At 40.5% G+C, this 19373-nt stretch overlaps 1 protein-coding gene across 2 annotated transcripts in view; it reads right to left on the reverse strand.

Moving 5' to 3' along the window:
* dok4 (docking protein 4) overlaps positions 1-19373 on the reverse strand; it is a 152607-nt gene that overhangs the window by 124455 nt on the left and 8779 nt on the right. The window contains exon 4 of one of the 2 annotated variants that reach the window (XM_049561931.1): positions 9943-10023. The exons of the other annotated variant lie outside the window; for it this stretch is intronic. The gene's annotated coding sequence lies outside the window, so the exon portion shown is untranslated. The remainder of the gene's footprint in view (positions 1-9942; positions 10024-19373) is intronic. 2 annotated transcript variants of the gene reach the window in all.

Genomic DNA, 19373 nt, shown 5'->3' on the forward strand with positions numbered 1-19373 from the left:
AAAGAAAGGGACAGAACCTGGATTAACATTGGCCTTGCATTTCCAAGGTGGAGAGCGCTGCAAGAGCTAAAGGGGCTACAATTTGTCTCGGAGCTAGCTCTTCTTTTCCTGGACAGGTACAACATAAAGTCAAATGTCTGTTTTAATTAGTGTTACAGTAACGTTAGGCACATGTCGCTATGTCGATTCAATTAAGTTTAATGTTACAATCGTAGCATGGGTTAATGTCCGGAGCTTGAGTTATTAGCGGCTCGGTCCCAGCAATGGGTCAGGCGTTACGGTTGTGTTAGGTGAGTAGCCCAGCAGCCCAGCTAACATTTGCAATTAGCATTGTAAAATGTAGCCAGGCTAAAACATCGCTCTCACTCACAGAGAAGAGTAGGAACGTTAGCGTTAGCTCCCGGTGTTAGCACTAACCGGGATCCGGCAATGGCTCGAGCCGAGTCGGCTGCCACCGGCTACTGGAGTAACTTACAGCTATGGAGCGCTTCTACCAGTTCTTCTAGTCACTGAGCCTCGCCTCCATTTCGGCAAATATATTACATTTATTACAGGTACCATCATCATTGAAGTAGGCAGGGGAAGAGCTAAACACAGCAGAGACCAAGAGTGAGTGAAAGACATCGCTAACTGCTAAACTAAGCTTAGACGAGGCGAGTGGGGGGGATGGGGGTGGAGAGCAGAGGTAGAGGGAGGTGTGGTTCATGACACACTTTGTTTTGGTCTACAGGCAGTGCACAACAGCAAACCTAGTGGTGAAACGATTTCGCTTTTTGCCCCTTTAAGACAGATTTTTTGTACAAATGATTTTTTCTTATTAAGGCACTGAATAAGAAAAAAATATACAGTATAAAGCTAAGCAGTAGCCTATTCAAGTGGTCCTGTGCAGAGGAAAGGCAAGTTAGGTTTATCAAAATTTTGCGAACAGGTAAGCGCAAGTATAAAGTTGGTTCAGTGTTAATAGATTTTTAACATCAGAAATTTTGACTTTCAGTCACATGAAGATCATGACTCATTCTGACAAAGAGAAATTGAAAGATGGATAAATGAGATAAAATTGATGTGGCAATTAAGAGATCACAAATTAAACTTTAAGACTATCTAAGGCCTGACATTTATGACATTTAACTTAAGCCATTTTAAGGACCTGCGGACACCCTGTGTTTATTGTTACAGAGATCTCCGTATCTATTTGCTGTCCAGTAGCAGCACCTACAGAAGTCGTGACTGTGATACCACCAAAGTCAACATGTTGAAATGTATTTCATTTGGAAATAATGATAAAGGTTATTTAAAGTTTCCATTTTCAAGCCTATATGAACTCCCTGTGTGAAGATAATTCTGAGTAAACCAGACAGTCATTTTCTTATCACCTCCCTTTGTCTTGATTGTTTTTTTCTATAATTCAGGGCTTGAAACACCAGGTGTATAAGCACAGTAGTGCACAGAACATCTCACGCATTGAACTTAAGATTCACACAACTGACACTTTTCACACACCCTCACCCCACACCTCCATTTTCTCACACAGTGAACAACATTGGGGCGCAAAAAAAAGGGTACTTGATACACAGACAGGTGACACAGCACATCACATTCCTGTGACAGAAGCTTTGTAAAACACTGTTGTCAAGCCAGCTATGGCATAATTAAAACAAATAAATATCCATATAAAATAGAAGAAAGAAGTCACCAAAGAAGCCCTAATATGATTAAAAAAACCTTTTCATATTAGGTTCACTGAGAAGCTGCTAAAAATGTTCCCATGACCATATAAAATTTGAAGCAGTTTCAAGGCACATTTCTGTAATTTTGGTGAGAGCCGTCTGCAGCCGTGGCATAAATATGGATAAAGAGGGACAAACAGGCTATACCAAACAGTACAGTAAAAAATGATGCAGGTAAATACATTTTGGTGCATTTCACAGAAAAAAAAGGTACTACGAGCCCTGTAATTTGATACAGTAAATATTAACATCATATTATTTTTTTCCTTAAACAGAAGCTAAAACACCCACACATACAATAAATTTTACGCGGCACATTCCACTTTGAAAACAGTGTAATTCATAGCCCACCACTTCTAGTGCCGCCCCCCATTTTCTGTGGCATGTCGCTGAAATCACTCAAGCTAATGTCATTTCTCATGGCTACATTTGTTAATTGAGAGAAAAAGTTTCACTACTTGAAAACAGTTTGAAATATCTCTCTTTTTTTATTGTGCACCTGACAGAATACTTGTTCATCCAGATGGTGAGACGAGTCTTTGAGGATTCTGGAAATACCATCTGTACAGAGGTAAATGTGGTTAAATAACTTTTTTTAAAAGGTGGCCTTGTGTTTGTTTTGTGTGTGTGGGAACTGGATGCTTAGCTATCTGTGCACAGACTGACACATAGGGAGAGATGCATGTTTTCTTTTATCTGAAATATATTAATCTACTCAAAACAGTTTGCTTTATATTGTGTTGGACCTTGTTTTAGCTGCAATTTAACCTTGAGCATGACGAATGTTGTGACATGTATGAATGCACCGTTTTCTTGTTTTGAGGCCGCTATGTTTCTGTCAGGGTGCACAGAGTACATTTGTATGCAGCTGGATGTCTCTGTCAAGTTTAATGGGCATGCACAATATAAGCAGATTACCAGGCCCAGTCCCTTCGGATGACACAGAGATCAGCAGAGGAGGGAGAATTTATGTCCATGGCTTTGAGAGCAAAACTGTATGTTCTTTATTTCCTATTATTATTTTTTCACTCAATAAACATGCATCTTGTACAATAGGTGCAAATGAGACGCCAACCTGTGACAATAACAAAACCCGTCTAATGCAATTTACTGTTTGATGTTACTAGTCCACATTTCTTTAGATGAAAAATTACAAAGTTTCAGGTACAGCTGTGTGCAGTCATTCTTAATTTCTGGGTATTTTTTTTCCACAATATTGGATCAACAATGAATGAACAATAGCTCTATCTGTCCACAGCCTGGCCAATTTTATAGGGTGCCAAAAATTCTGGCAGAACTGAAAGTAAAGCCACTACTCTGCATGCCAGAATGTCTCATTTCCACATCAAAAGTAAAGGCAGCGCAGAGCCAAAACAACAAACAATATGTTGCTGTCAGAATTTTCTATCATTTACACGCAGGCTCCATGACAGCCTGAGGATAAGGGGCTTTGTGCATTTGGACGAAGGGAGTGGACTCTCGTCGGCTTGGGGAGAGTTTTAACAAGAAAAGGACTTGCTGAATATTTCATACGTTTAATTCTGCAGCAGTCACACTATTCTGCACTGGAGGCAATCTCACAAGACCAGATCAGGAGGTGGAGGAGACAGAAAGAGAGCAGGCAGCTGGTGTAAGTTAGGGGAGAATCAAGGATATGGTTGTCATCTAATTCATCGTCATTTTGCTCTTTCATACAGAGCGAAGAAAGGTAGCATGAAAAACTTAGAAAGTGTTTTGAGCTGGTTGGATTAGCAGTTCATACACTGAAATGTCTTAGTTCATCTGGAACGTTTGAAACTGTATTATGTGTTATTAAAAACATACTTAAATGTGCAATAACTGATATTTCCTGGCCACTTGGGGTCAGCAGAAACAAGTTGTGAACACAACATTGACATATCATCACCGTATTCACCTTATTTACACATCCAGCAGTCATGAAGTATCACTAACATATATTTGGAGTAGTGTCTGTGGCCTAATATTCACTCTCTTTTTAGCTGTTTCTGTCTGCCAGCTCCTGAGGGAAATATCTGCCTCTTTAGCTGCTAAATGCTCTGCTATTTTCACCAGCTAGTCTCTAATTTTGTCTGCTGTTTTGTGCTGAGCAGGTAGGGTACTGCTGCTGCTGAAAAATATGCCATGACAAAACAGTAAAATTGTTGGCCATACAGCAATGAGCTGACCAGTGACGGCCTTTTTGCCTTGACCGCCTCAAAGAATAACAAATGCTGCTTTTGCTTTTTAAAGATCGTAACAGTGAAAAAAAGACTGACCCTGCTGTACAGGAACCAGTGAAGGGAAGCAGGGACACTTTGCTGATATTCAACCAGCTGTGTGTCATCGCAGTGTGTACAGATGAGGGCTGTCTGACTTCTACTAGAGATCCCTGCCCGTCCAGCAGTGGAGGTCCAGGTGCTGGCAGTGGCATGGGGTGAAGCCAAACACCATTGCGATGCCACACAACTGGTTCAATATCAGCAAAGTTTCCCTTTATATTCATTGTCCTCTGTGGCGATCAGCAGTGATGTGGTGGTTCAATTTTACACTGTGATCTGTAGCCTGTAGTTCGGCTTTAGCTTCTAACTATCTTTGTCTTTTTAACCTGTTGTTGCTGCTGAGTCAGTTTGACATCCTGGATATATCTTTCAAACACAGACTGTAGACCCCTCTGTCTGCTTCTCTCTGGAATCACTGTTTCATTTTTCCAAAAATATGTAAATATTTCTTAAAAAAATATGATAATATTTCTTCAGCTCCATGCTAACTGTAACAGCTTGTCGGACCATCACAAGGGGGTGGGGCTTAGCGAAAGGTCAATTGCGTCATTGTCTATGTGACATTTGTTTATGTTATCGCTTCAGTATTACAAGACAAGAACCAACCAACCGATGAAAATGAAAAAACAAGACTATTAATGTAACCTGGAAATAACAGCGGACCTAACATAGAACCCTGGGGTACACCATTACAAGTGTGGAGCCAGTTAGGGGTGAGCCCATCAAACTGAACACATTGAGACCTTTCTGAGGGGTAATTCACAAACCAGCCCACTGGCCCACTTAAAATCTGCAAATACTTTTATCAGCGCTCATCAGTGGTTTATCCCAACTATAGGCAAATGACAATATCAGTATTTGGAAAACAGCCACACAAATGACACTGGGGCCACAGCCAATCACCTCTACCTGTGCCATCCGCTTTCATTGCCAAAGGCTTTGGGCATACCTATTGTTGTTTTCACACTTGGGGCACTTGACATTGCAACAGTCCCCACATCCCCTCATAGCAGCCTCTTGAGCCAAGTGCATCTGTAACACTATTTTAATAAAACTATTTTATCCAGCCACTGAGCTTATATTTTAGAATATAAATAAATAATAGCAGCCGAGGATGTTTATGTCATGCATTAATCCAGAATTATATTAATTTCTAAGTTATTCAGTATCACTAAAACCAATCTTTTTAACCACTACATATACCTAACCACACATGGGACTCAAACCTCGGTAAAAGTCCTTGTACACACATCATCCATCCAGACGACCTCAGTGTGACTTATATGTAGTACCAGTATATTGTACTATAGACACCAGAGGCATCCTAGATCATAAAGCAGAGATGATATTTTCTTCAGACAAATACTGTATAGATATATTTACAGCATAAAACCTTATATTGGCTCAGCAAAAAATAACACAAGTGTTATGTGTTTTCTTATGGATTCACATCCATTTCTGACGTCCTGTAAGTCATTCTCTACAGATATCATCTTTGGCTCAGGGTTCTAAAACTTTAGCTGTTTTCTTTAAATGGATAATACGGTCTTCCATCAGTAAGTTGGTCTTCATCCAAAAACAAAAAGATGTGAGAGTCTTTCACACGATGCTGCCAATATTGTCTGTTACAAAGAACAATGGGAGGGAGGGAGGTGAGGCTGCGATTTCTCATGAAGAGTGCAGTAATTGCAGCACTTTAGAGCTGCACTGAGATGGAGTAATAAAGAGCATTGTGACTAATTCGTGTAAGTACACACACATATACACAGATGTTATTGCTCTCTGGGAGAATGAGTCAGTCTGGCCAGGAACGAGAGGAGAGAAGGTAAACTAATAAATGACACAACAAAGAGATGGAGGGATTGCAAATGCCTGGACGGCAGAAAGTAGAAGAAGAGGAAGAGGAGATGGTGGCGAAGGGATAGAAGTTGAACAACAGACGAAGATGAAAACAAAAAAAGTCGTTCGATAGAGGAGAGCCGTCTGTCCTATCGGGTTTGATTCCTGCTGTTTGTGTGTGGCTTCAAAGTCAGCAAGCTGAAATGGAGTGAGCGGGGGAGGAAGATGAGAGAGAAATAAGGGGAGGTGGAAGAGGAAGGTGGAAAGGTTGGAGTTGTAATTAACCTTCAGAGTCAGTATCGCTCGAGAATAAACAGCCCAACTTTCTGTGGCACTACAGCTTTGTTTAACCTTGTCTGCAGCTCTCTCTGCACTCTGTTGCTCTCCTGTAAAATACCAGACTGTGCCATAGGTGAACAGGAGGTTTTTCTTGTTAGTGTTTTTGGAGATCCATATTTTAATTCTTTATCTTTACATGCAGCTTCACAGACTGAGCCTTTTTACCTGTCTTGCACTTGTGTCATCTGCATCTGTAGTTATTCATATAGTGAATTTTGGGATGCTTTTAAATGCGGATTAACGCACTTGTGCCGTGCCCAGTTTGTTAATAGTACTTAAAATATTCAGCCCAGTTGCCAGGAGAAAATGTAGGTATTATAATTTTATGAAAACCAGGAATGCTACATTTGCACATTTCAGACATATCATATTAAGATTTCTAACGTGCCATAATATATGAGCTGGTGGATGGCCTACGCATGTTGGATGCCAAGCTGCAGACCACTGTTCAAGACCAACAAAAAGCCTGTCACTGTGTTTCCAGCTGCTTTTTGGCACCAATCGTTGGTGTTTTGTAGCAACCCGTTAGCGGGGATAGTGGCATGAAAAGCAGTTGTTTTTTACAGAGATATTTCTGCTTTTCCTCCAAAGACTGTACTCCAAACACAGGTATATTAGGCCAAAACATGATCTTTTCTTAACCAGCAGTGGGTTAGATTTCAAAATTTTTGTGGCAATTGGGTTAAAATACTTGGTCATTAAAGTAAACAAAGTACTGGATACATTAAAATTTTGACCCAATGATGGCACTAAATGACCTTTTACAGGATCACCAAAGATATTAAAATTCATCCTGAAGGGAACTTGAATGTGTTACCAAATTTCATGGCCATCAGTCTAATAATGGTTGAGACATTTAACTCAAACTGTCAAAAATGTCTGTACAAAAATTAGTGCCAATCCATCGATTAAATGTTAAAATATTTCAAGTGAAATGTTTTATTTTGCAGGTTGAATTTTTAACTTTTGTCTTGGTATATTTATGACTGTCCACACAGGCAGCGCATTTCTCCTGCGCTCTCCGTGCCGGTTAAACATCGACTCCACTCGTCTGTTCCCGTCAGTGCTCGTTTTTTCACTTCAACAGGTCATTTTAGACATGGGTAAGTCCATATTTTAATCGTTTTTTATAACAATAACAATTAATGACAATTTGTCATTGCATGTCCATGTATTGAGCGTGTTGGATTAACACTGAATGAATAGGACATATTGTTCTGACCATTTTATTTATGTAGTCTGTAGGCTCGGTGACACAAAATTAAAATTGTAATGAAGTGATTAGGGTATTGAAAAATGTGTTCGATTATGCACTGTTGTGTTATTTTAAATTATAAACATGGTATTCCCTTACGTTCCTCAGTGCGTGCTGTTGTTATTTTATTTTGAAAATTGGACGGATTCTCTCGTCTTTTCTGTATCCGACTTCCTGTTTGGTACAATCCGCTCTATCCAGCTTGACAGAAGCGCTCGCGGCTCGCGTGAAAAAAAAAACAGAAGCCAAACTGAAGCGCTGCGGTGCTTGGATGTCTGTTCATCTTTTCGTTCATGTCCTTATTAATGCACATTTTATAACTTGCTTGTTGGATTTATTAAAAACGAACAAATGAAAACTAAATGTCTTTGAATATCTTTATTATCATTTAAAAACGGAAATTTAAATGACGGGTAAAAATAGATTATGGCCCGATTTTTACGACCCTGACGGTCAAAATAACCGGCGACGAAAAAGTCTAGCGCAACCTCTGGTGCCTTGTTTCCACTTAGTCATGTGACTGCTGTCTATATATCCGTAAATATACAGATGATGCCTCTAGTGTCCGATCCAAGGAAGTGCATTACTTTATGGATGGATAGAAACCTGACAGAAGCTACCTGCAGCCCTGGGACAGATGCTAATATTTTCCGTTTTACGCCACCCAGTAGATGGAATCTGTGTTTGGAACATTACAATGACAAACACAGGACAAATATTGCACAGCAACAAATAAGTGAAGATGTTGGCCTGACAGGTACGTGGCATGTTTTGTGAAATGTTTAATTAAAATGCATACGAACAGCTGAACGAGTCATAACGACAATCTAACTGTATAACGTATAACCATATTTTAGCAGAATAACATTACTCAGATTCACAATGTGTTAAAACTAGATAGACAAGTTGTTTTTAATCAGACAAACTCACTTGATGATCAACACAGGCAACTGAACTGATGAAAATAGCCTGTTAGCTAAGCTGGCACGCTATCATCTGCTCCGAAATCCACTGCAGAAGTTCAATTTTATGAACGTACTCAAGGCAAATTCCGGACCGAAATATTACAGAAGGGAGTTTCGCAGGCACATCGGATATCACAGAGATTCCTATAGGGAGGAATGAATGGACTTCCGGTTGCCTTGTCTCCGTACACATACCTAAGTGGAAACGCAGCGTTAGGATTAGGTGAGTAAAGTGTCATGGGTTAGGTTAAGGAAAAGAAACACGGTGGGGCATTATTATATTACTTACAGTACTTAACGTAAGGGTATGTGCTTAACGTTAAGTTGTATAGGTTAGGTTAAGGAAATAGATATATGGTGGCGATGTACCTTAAAAATAACTCAAAGTTCTCTTGATTTCACCCGGGGCACAAACACCGGGCTCCTGGGTGGAAGTTGTGCATTAGTTTGATCCATCTACAACCCCAACCTGCCTCTTTTCACACTTTATACTACTTTTTTCTTTACTCCAATGAGTTGGTCACATGATCACAGCCTTCTCAATCACAGGGGTCACAAATGAATTCTGGTGCTTTACTTTTCATAGGCATACGTATGAACAGCACATGAGAACAGCCTGTCCAGGTGGTGGTATGACCATGTGGCCTGCTGGACAAGTATAAACGGTACTGCTAAAAATTATGTCCAACAATGATTCTGTGTGAGGCACATTTGAACTGTAACACTAAGCCAAAGCCACAAAGGAAAACTGCTGCTGATAGTGACGACAGGCTTTTAGGCGCTTGCAGCAGAGAGCAGTTGTACACCATGTTTCCCACATGCTGACATTAAAAATGAGCAAAAGGTTGTAAAAAATCACTTTGATCACTTTAAACAGAAGGAGATAAATCTCGTATATGACTGCTTCCATTACAGCTACTCTGCTGCTCAGTTCACTATAATCATCAGGCTACATTTTGGATGTCTGCTCTGCGCTTTGGACGCTCCATCAGGATCCATTATCCTGCTGCCCACACACATACACACGCACAATCACACACACCGCCCAGTATCCTCTGAACACCTTTAAACGTTGTTTTGGTCTCACAGGCATCAGTGCAGTGGTGTTTTTTTATTTATCTGTTTATTTCTCTCAGTAACAAATGGGCTGAATGGGGCAGTCAGCGCCATCTGTTACTGTTGAGGCTGATAGCTGCTCTAATGGGCTGGGACTAAGGTCCACTCTGCTGACACACACACACACACACACACACTTTGGCTGTAACAAAATTGTTGCAGGTCTGGTTCAGATGGCCCACTGTGCACACATTTCAGTGGGAGCTACATGTATCTAAAGTCAATCGTGTTTATGAAGCACACACACAAAGAACTGAAGGTGGAGGAATTGTAACTGCTGATAGACTGAAGGTGGAGCTGAGGAGCGTAACCATACATGCGTGTGCCAAAACAATTGACTTAGTCTTCATCCTTGAAGTCTTTTCTCTTGTAAAACTGAAACATATTGTTTGAAAACTCTTCCGACAAAGAATAAATCTCACCTTTGCACTGCTTGTTCGTTTTGAGTGTTGAGCGGCTCCCTCAGGTCAAACATCAAACAATTCTGTATTTGTTATTTCAACCTTGAAGATGGAAAAAAGAAAGACAAAAGAAGTTTACTACTATGAGGCTTTCCACTGAAAACATTACCACAAAATCTTACTCATGAAAGAGTAACATCATTAATTGTCTGCAGTTCATGGTGAGAAATCCTGGTTTTCCAGAGCAAAGACTGATGTGTTCAAAGACAGTAAGAACTTTCAAACCATAGGAAAACATTCAACCTTTTTATGAACCAGATCCAATGTGCAGTATATACATTTTTAGCAATAGTATAAACATTCCAGTCAAAAAAATCTGCCTTTCATTCTCTTTCAAGCTTCTGAAAATAAATTAACTTGCGGAATTCAAATAAGCAACTATTCCAACAGATGGACACACAATATCCAGAAGCGGATCATGACAGAAATCGGCTCCTCTCTCTCTTGTATACAGACCAAGTTCAAATCGAGCGGTAAAACTAAACAGTGCTAATCAACTATAAACCAAGACATTGTTCCCTTATCTTGTCTAAAATGTCTTCAGAATATTTTAATGCACTCTTTGGCTGTAATATGAGAATTTAAGAACAGGAAGTGGGTGCTATACTACAGTTATTGCGTAAATTGGAGGCTAAAAATACTGAGATCAATTAGTAAAAGTTAAATGTTTTCAGAAACATATTTTACCTCACTGTTTAACTGTAATTGGAGATTGTTGGTTATCCATCATATTGCTCCCAATGGAAAAATGGAGAGTTCGCTTATGTAACCTACTATCAGGAGTGTTTTTTGGGCAGTGAAGCGCAGTGCATTCTGGTAGTTGTTAGTTGTTGTTTATTTGATCGGTCAGATGTAGCATGAAAGGGAGAGAGAGTGGGGATGGCATGCAACAAAGGGCCGTGGGTTAGAATTGAACCTGCGGCTGCTGCGGAAAGGACACAGCATGTGTGCATGGGGCACCCGCTCGACCAGATGTGCAAGTGGGCGCCTCAGTTGTAGGTTTTCTACCGCTTGAGCGAAAGTGAATGCCACAGCCCTTTGTGTTTTCTCTGGTCATGTGGCACCCATGTCAAAAGTATTTGCATCTTTCTACTGCATAGTCCACTTTTATGAAAATAAGTTTCAAACAAACAGTGGCACACTACTGATACAGCATTCCTGTAGGCTATTTAAGGAAGTCTGCCAATTTGACCTCTGCTGAATTCGAATGATACAGACATTTCATAATGCTTAATTCAAAGGCCTCCCAAAACACTGTATTGACAGGCTTCAGCTGAGTCATAACTATGTGGCAAGATTGCTAACTAAAAGCAAGAGAACATTTTGCTGCACTGGCTTCCAGTGTATTAGCAGATAAAATATCTGCTATTTATATATAAACCTCTTAAGAGTACTGCTCTAACTTAACGTAACACCCAAATAACATTGTTGGACCCATGATAGACCACTTAAAACAGGATTAGAATCAAAGCAACAGAGCCAGACCAGACAGACACAGTGCAACTCATCTACAACTCAACAGTTTGGTCAAAGAATTGAGCGTGTTATGCTAGCAGCGGCTAATGTAGCCTGGAGCCTCCAGCAGAGATATCTACTTTTTCATACCTTTATACCTTCCAGAAATTTCACCAATAGTATATGACAATATAGAGCAGGGGTGTCAAACTCATTTTAGTTCATGGGCCACATACAGCCCAATTTGATCTCAGATGGGCCGGACCACTAAAGGCCCATTTATGCCCAACGTTAAATACGGATCCGGATACGGACAGAGCCTTCTGTCCGTGCTCCGCGTTCATTTCGTCCATATTTCTACACGTTTCCATAAAGCTTACGGATACGGGCCAAACGGAGCAGTACCACCAAAAACCATGGGGGCAGTGTTGCTGTCACTACCCGATACGTAGCTCTAGTGAGACACGAAGAAGAAATAACAATGCCAGAACTTTTTCGTCTGAAATGCTGAAAATAAAATAAAAGAGGGAGACAGGTTTTTCCTATTTTATCGTATGTTGTTATATTTCTCCTTCTCCCCTCGCTGGAAGCCTCGAGACCTCCCGCCTCTGCCTTGATTAAACACTGAAAATAAAATTAAAGAGGGAGACAGGTTTTTCCTATTTCATCTTATTTTGTTATATTTCTCCCTCTCCCCTCTCTGGGAGCGTCCAACCTCCTGCCGCGCTCCCGTCTCAAACACGGAGGCCTCCTTCTCTGCGGAGCCCGCACTCCTGGCCCCGTACATACCCCTGAAGCTCAGGTCTCCCTCTCCCTCTTTTTTGTGTTAAGAATTACAAGTACATTCTGTAGATGTCCATCCTTTTACAAAACAGATGAACACCCTGAGATGTCTTAAATCTTAAATGTCTAAAATAAGTGTAATTTCAACAGTATGTCTCAGTTTTTCCACATTCAGTCAGTCTACTTCTCACTGTCATTACATGTGCATTTATCCATACATTTCCTGATACAAATTCTTCCGAACTTAAGCTGCTGATTGACAATATTTTGCACAGTGTTCATATCTTTAAACAGGATCACAGTAAGTATTTATTGTTATATCAGAGATCTGCATTCTGGTCACGGTAGAGAAAGTCTCTGAAGCAGAATGTTACATGAAATAGGCAAGGCATTGTTTAACTTGCTCCTGAAACCTGGCACGTCTTAGTCTAGTCATCTAGTGGCCCAGATTGGACCTTTTGGCAGACCAGTTCTGGCCCATGGGCCACATGTCTGACACCCTTAGTATAGACTAGGATGTGTAAAGTCCTCAAAATTCTTTTTTAATGGTCTTAAACCAGATCATATTTTATAATTATGATTATTATATACTGCATTGTGCACTTTTAGGTCATACTCTTTTTTTTCACCTTTTAGATATCTACCCCCCACTGCCTAGGGAAAGTTGGGAATATGGCTTTGATCAAGTTTGCCCAAAGACCCCCTGCCTGGAGACATCAGGGAGGAAATTCAGTTGCCAGTTTCAAGCAACTTTTAAAGGCATGTTAGTTTAACCTCACTTAGAACTATGGTCTCTCAGTCCATATTATCACATATTTCTCATTTTACTGCACATGCTTTCACATTTTAACACCTAATGAGATCATTTTGATGTCCCTGCATGTTTAATGTAGGTTTTGTGTGTGATAGGCTACTTATTTATTTATTTAATCACTAAGTAATACCTTAACTGTTCTCTGCTGAGGAGACACAGCTCTGTAAAGCTCCTGCAGAGGAAGAAAATGAAAAGCCAGGGTCCAGATTCCTAATCCACTCAGCAGGAAGGCTGAAGGGTGAAGAGGTGGGCAGCGCATGTGAAACTATGCGTAGGATGCAGTAAAGAGATAGAGGACCGGCTCTCAGCAGTGTAATTTTATTTTGTCCTGGGAACACTTAGAAAAACATATTTTATTTCAATTTCTGCAATAATATAACAGCTACCAATCAAAACTGTGCTCTCACTTTATGATTCGCAGTAATCTAAAACCTATACTGCATCTTCATCCTCTGATTTGTTTCCCTTATTGCCCTCTCATGCTTAGCTGCGGAGATGATAAATGGTAGAAATGACTTTCTCTGGGCTGGAGTATCCCCAAATCGATTTTCTAAAACAGAAATGCATTTCCATACTGGGCAGAGCTAAGCCAAAAAAGCTGAGAGGTGGGACATGGAACAGAGAAGAAGAAGAGGTAGAGCTGTAATTCACTGGTAAACAAATCCAGATACAGTGCAGTACCAGGGTGATGGTGCTTTGTTGTTTTTACAGTCCAGTGTTTTACAGTGACAGACGACAGACAGAGGAAGATCATTTATATGAAAACTGAGATTCAGTAGTTTTAAGGCAAAGTCAGCATTTTCTACAGTTACAGAGTTTGGAAGAGGCAAAACAGTAGATTGTGTTTTTCTCAAATAATCTGCCTCAGCGTGAATGTGGCAGAATGATTCTTATTTGCTTTGCTCCTGAGATTAATATGAGAAGACTGATATCAATCTCACAGCTGTAATTTAAAGGAATACGTCACCCACAAAACGAACACTTGTATATCAGTTACTCTTGTCATTTTGAATTCATGAGGAAAACTTTGGTTTTCTTGCACTCTTTTCTTCAACAGAGTCCATGTTTAATAACAGCAAATCTATATCAAAACATCCGTTTTCAAACTCTCACACAACTTGGCAGTATAAAACAAGTCTCATTTATCCAGTCGGATGCTCAGTACTTTCCAAACACATTCATTTTTGCTACAACTTTACTATTTAAAACATATATTTATCTCATAAACTGTGTTAGGTAGTGATGGGTAGCACGCTTTGGCAACTCGACAGAACATGGGCTTGTCCAGGCACACTACATGCATGTATGCAGAAGTGTTTTAAGTGCATGCCAGAAAAACAAAGTTTTTATCACAAATTCAAGATAACGCAAAGTAAATAATTGATACACAAATGGTCGTTTTGTGGGTGACGCTTTCTTTGAAGAGAAAATTTGCTTTGCTTTTTCTTTGTTTTGTTTTGTTTTGTTTTTTACATTTGGGGAGGAGTGATATGTGTATACATATATTGATGTACCTGTGCGATATATGTAGTCATGTGTGTACATATACAGTATTTGTGTACAAGTGGTACATTTATTAGTGATAGTCCTGTTACTATTACTATCTGAGTGAAAAGGTCCCTTTTTTATGTAGTTATTCATTTTCTCATCTTACTTATCCCTGTATTTTGTTATTGATGTTTTGTTTGCTTGTTTGTTTGTCTGTTTGTTTGTTTGTTTGTATTTTCCCTTTTTCCTCTTGTCTGGACACACTTTGAGATCACAGGTCACCCTCAACCATTGAGGGTGTGGAGGGGAGGGAAAGGTTAGACAAGTTTTTCTTCTGGAGTTTCAATAACCTCAAAATTTGCAAACACACAGTATGGACACATATGGAAGAGATGCGGCTATGTATGATTTATTGTTAATACTTTGCAAAGACACTAAATAAAAATCGGAAAAATGTGCCACTTCTTATATTGATGTCCAATTCAGTGTTGATGGTAAATATAGTTAATTAGTGCAGCCACAAAATCCGTTGTTCCTACATCCAGCACTGTTTAATGTGTCAGTGACGTAGCTGGAAACAAGGAACAACTACAGGCTATTTCAGCTTGGATTTCTAGTCTCCGCCTCTGATCAACAAATGAAGTATTTGAGACACCTTTGTAACTTTTTGTACACAGAACCACACTTACAACGCCCACCTCTACAAGGATTTGTAAGGATTTAGAGGTTGGTTGTTAGAGGCTTGTGGGCACTGCTGGCACTGTGCCGCAATCAGGACAACTCAGCTTTCTCAGTCAATATAGCACGTACTGAGGAATTCACTGCTTCAGCTGACTACATTTATCATCAACACTGATTGGACATTCACATAAAAGGTGTCAAATGTTTCCTTTATGTGCAGAGTGGGAGTGAGGACACGGTTAGCCTAGCTTAGCACAGACTGTAAGCAGGGGGAAACAGCTAGCCTGGCTCTGTTTAAAGTTCTACAGTACACCGAACACCTTTAAAGGGCCACTGTGTAAAATGGGTTGAAAACCGTTGAAAACAGTGACTTCAGTGGTCAAATTCTAGATTGCAGGGCTCACTCGCTCACCCCACCAGTCAGGTAAATGACAGTGGCCTCGTAGGGACAAAAAGCCTTGCGCAGACATGAGTTTTTCAGGAGTAGGTCTATCTAGCGACGAGGTGAATGTTTATTTAGAAATCTAAGCCATGTTACGATATTGTAATGAATCCCTCACGAGCAGGAGACCAGAGGAGCGTTCGGGAAAAAGGCCAGTTTATTTGAGCACTCCAAAAACTCCCGTAACACTCCAGGGGGTAAAAGACTCCGTCCCAAACTCTGACTCTTCTGGCGTAACACACACACTCCATACGCACATTCTTGTTTACGATACCTAGCAGGCACCCCCTCTCCTCTCTGCTCTGCCAATCTCCAGCCCGCACACTGACTGACAGCGTAGCCGGTAAACAGAGCTCAGCTGTTTATTTAGTCTAGCAATATCTCTGGACTATAGTCGCTGCAATGGACGACTTTGAATGCGATTTTGAAGAGTTTCTTGTAGCGGACACAGACCCAGAGCCATACCTGTTTGAGCCGGAGTACACAGATGAGAGCCAGAGTACACTGAGCAGGCGAGAAGAGAGGCTGAATCCTCCGCTCCCATTTTGCTGCACAGAATGGGATTCGGTGCTACCATCGTTGGGGAGATATATCATCAGGAGGAAAAGCGCCGCAGAGAGTGCATCACAAGGAGTGAAGTTGCGTCTTCTTTTCCTCGCAGATGACGGTTCGGGTTCATTCTCTCCTGTTGCGTGTTAAGTGTGGTCCATTCCCAAACTTTATAACTAAAAAAACTTTTCACTACTCTCCATCGACGAACTACTAACACTCTCTGCTGTTTCCTCCTCCTTCTTCCTTCCTCCCGCTGTCTTCGTTGGTTCATTTATACACGCGAAACACGTTCTCTGGCTGGCTGGATTGTCCGCTCGGTCTGCCGTATATACATGGCGGCGCAAGATGGCGACCTCTCTAAAGCAAGGCCCTTGCTATATATATATATATATATACATATATATACGTATATATATATATATATACGTATATATATATATATATATATATGTATATATATATATAAAAGCATAATTATAAGGCTACGAAAACCAAACGAATTTTATTTTATAGCGATTATACACTTATATAAACATATTAATGGGTAGAATATTCAGATTCAGATTCAGATTTGACAATAAACCATGCCAAATATTACACACTGGCCCTTTAAAGCTCACTGATTACATGTACTTCATTTGATTTACTCATACAGAAAAAGTGTTAGAAAAATGACACTCATGGTTTTCAAATTGGGTGGCTGGAACTTCTCTGGGCAGGAGATTACAAGCTTTTGAATGGCCGTGTATATAAATTCCTTTTAGCCCACTGTTGAAATTCAGGTGATTTAAGAGCATATTTAAGTTAAAAACGATATAATACAGAGACATTTCTCAACAAAGAACATTCTCTACAAAGTATGTGAAATATTTTTTACAGTGCTGTGAGATGTATTGACTTGATTTTGGCTCTTAAATGTGATTTTCCCCTGAGGAAAATGATCAAAATCATCTTGTGCAGGAGCAGGACCTTTTATCTGCAGAGTTGCTCTCTGCTGTGATAACGCTTAAAAGCCAGCTGATCTAATGGAAATTTCCTCTCCAGCCCGCTGTTCAAAATCTCTCTCTAGCTCTGACCTGGCTCCCCTCTGAGTGCTGAGGCTGCCCCTGTCTTTCCATGATGACAGCAAACATCAGGTTTCATTTGTGCTCCAGCTGTGACTTTCATTTCTATCCAGCTGATAGAACAGCTTGTTGACCTGCAGCCTACAGGGTCTCATTCACTGCAATCACATTTAAACAAAACGGTGCCTCTTCTGCTCATTTAAGGATGTATTATTTGTTAGATTATAATACAGTCCAGTATTATATCATCTATGGTATGATATATACAGTAATAAAGTCAATCCTGAAGTTTAAATGACTTTGCAGCACAACTTTTATCCAGGAATTCACAACTTGACTTTTACTGTCAGTTAATGTTGGCTTGTTTTTCTATAACATTATCTTTTTTCCCGAACATCAAACAGGTAGTTTAAGTTGCCTTACTTTAACCAGAAACATATCACACTGTACTTTACTGGCTATTTGTGAATAATATTTTGTAGGAATTAGGGATGTCAGCGGTTAACCATGGAGAGTATCTCTGACCAGATACAAAGGTTGGTCTATGGGTTAATTTTGCTACCCTTCAGTTTACTGCACTGTGCACCACCAAGGTCTGATGGGAGCTAGATAGCTGCTTATTCAGCCATCCCCTAACCAACAGCACTGCTGTGGTATCGATGAGCCCACCCTCCAGGGAGACCGAAGGGTGAGCACAATGTTTCAGCGGCAACACATCCCACCACTGAACTGGTGTTAACAGCTAACGCTGGCTCCCTCCCAACCAGGTTAGTGCACATGCAGAGCAGCCAAGAAACCAGGAGACACAGTTTGGGCAGTGGGTTTGTTTCCACATGTTTACGTGGCTGGCCAGTTGTCTGTCAGCATGGCCATCAGAAAATAAAACTGATATCACCAAACACCAAACTTCATCACCTCTAATTGATAGCACTTTGAAATACAGCTTTAAAGCTCACTGACTTTTTTTTCTTCTTTAAACTTAAATGAGAAGTCCGGTATTTTGCACTTTGAGCCCCATTTCTGGGTTGTTTATGATGAAATAGAGTGGTTAAGACCAAAATAGTGATGACTGCTCATTTTGGGAGAATTTGGCTTTCCCCTGCCTGGCTTAACACTGCTGCCTATGGCCATGTGTGAACCTGTCCTAAAACCTCCCTAAACGTTTGTTTTCAAATCCATGAAACTCACAGAGTGGTCAGTGGTGTTCGTTGATGTTCTGACATTAAAATCGTAGCAAACCGTGGTTTCCATCCGTGTTTTCGCTCTTCATCTCGATTGTGGAACTACTTTTTCAGCTGCCTCACACCCGTGTGTAAACTTCCGCTTGATCGTTCGTTTGACCCTGAAGCGTTACACACTCCAGCCCACTTGATGGCCATAATGCTCCTTTACGTGGGTGTGGCCAACCGGCAAGAAACCATTGCAATGTAATGGGACACAGAGAAGAAGCAGAAGAAGAAGGCTCGTTGTGTTCAAAGGCATCGTACTGCGAAGGTTGTTTACAAGCAAGTAATCTATTGTGCAGCTGTTTAAACTTTTTTGTTTGTTCTCGTTCTTCCTCCAGGAGTGCACGCAGCACTGTTGAGCCGACACTTTTGCTGAGCTACAAGACTACAGTGACTACAACCTTGTCGTAAATAACCCCCTTTCTCTTTCTGGTGGCATATTTCTACCAACGGACAATGAGGCTTCCTATAGAAAACCAATGGATTACACAAAATGTCAAATAAATCATCACGGAAACCACAGTTTGCTACGATTTTGATGTCAGAACATCAACGAACGCCACTGACCACTCAGTGGGTTTTGTGGCTTTGAAAACGAACATTTAGGGTGGTTTTAGGACAGGTTCACACATGGCCATAGACAGCAGTGTTAAGCCAGGCAGGGGAAAGCCAAATTCTCCGAAAATGAGCAGTCATCACTATTTTCGTCTTAACCACTCTATTTCAACATAAACAACCCAGAAATGGGGCTCAAAGTGCAAAATACTGGACTTCTCCTTGAACCAGTTAGTTACCAGTTCCCCTTCAATATCTCTGACTTTCAAAGGGCAGCCCTTATAAATACCCTCAATTTACAGCATGAGTAGTGGGGTATTGTATTTTTATAG

The sequence above is a fragment of the Epinephelus fuscoguttatus genome, linkage group LG2 (assembly GCF_011397635.1).
Source record: "Epinephelus fuscoguttatus linkage group LG2, E.fuscoguttatus.final_Chr_v1".
Lineage (NCBI taxonomy): Eukaryota > Metazoa > Chordata > Actinopteri > Perciformes > Serranidae > Epinephelus > Epinephelus fuscoguttatus.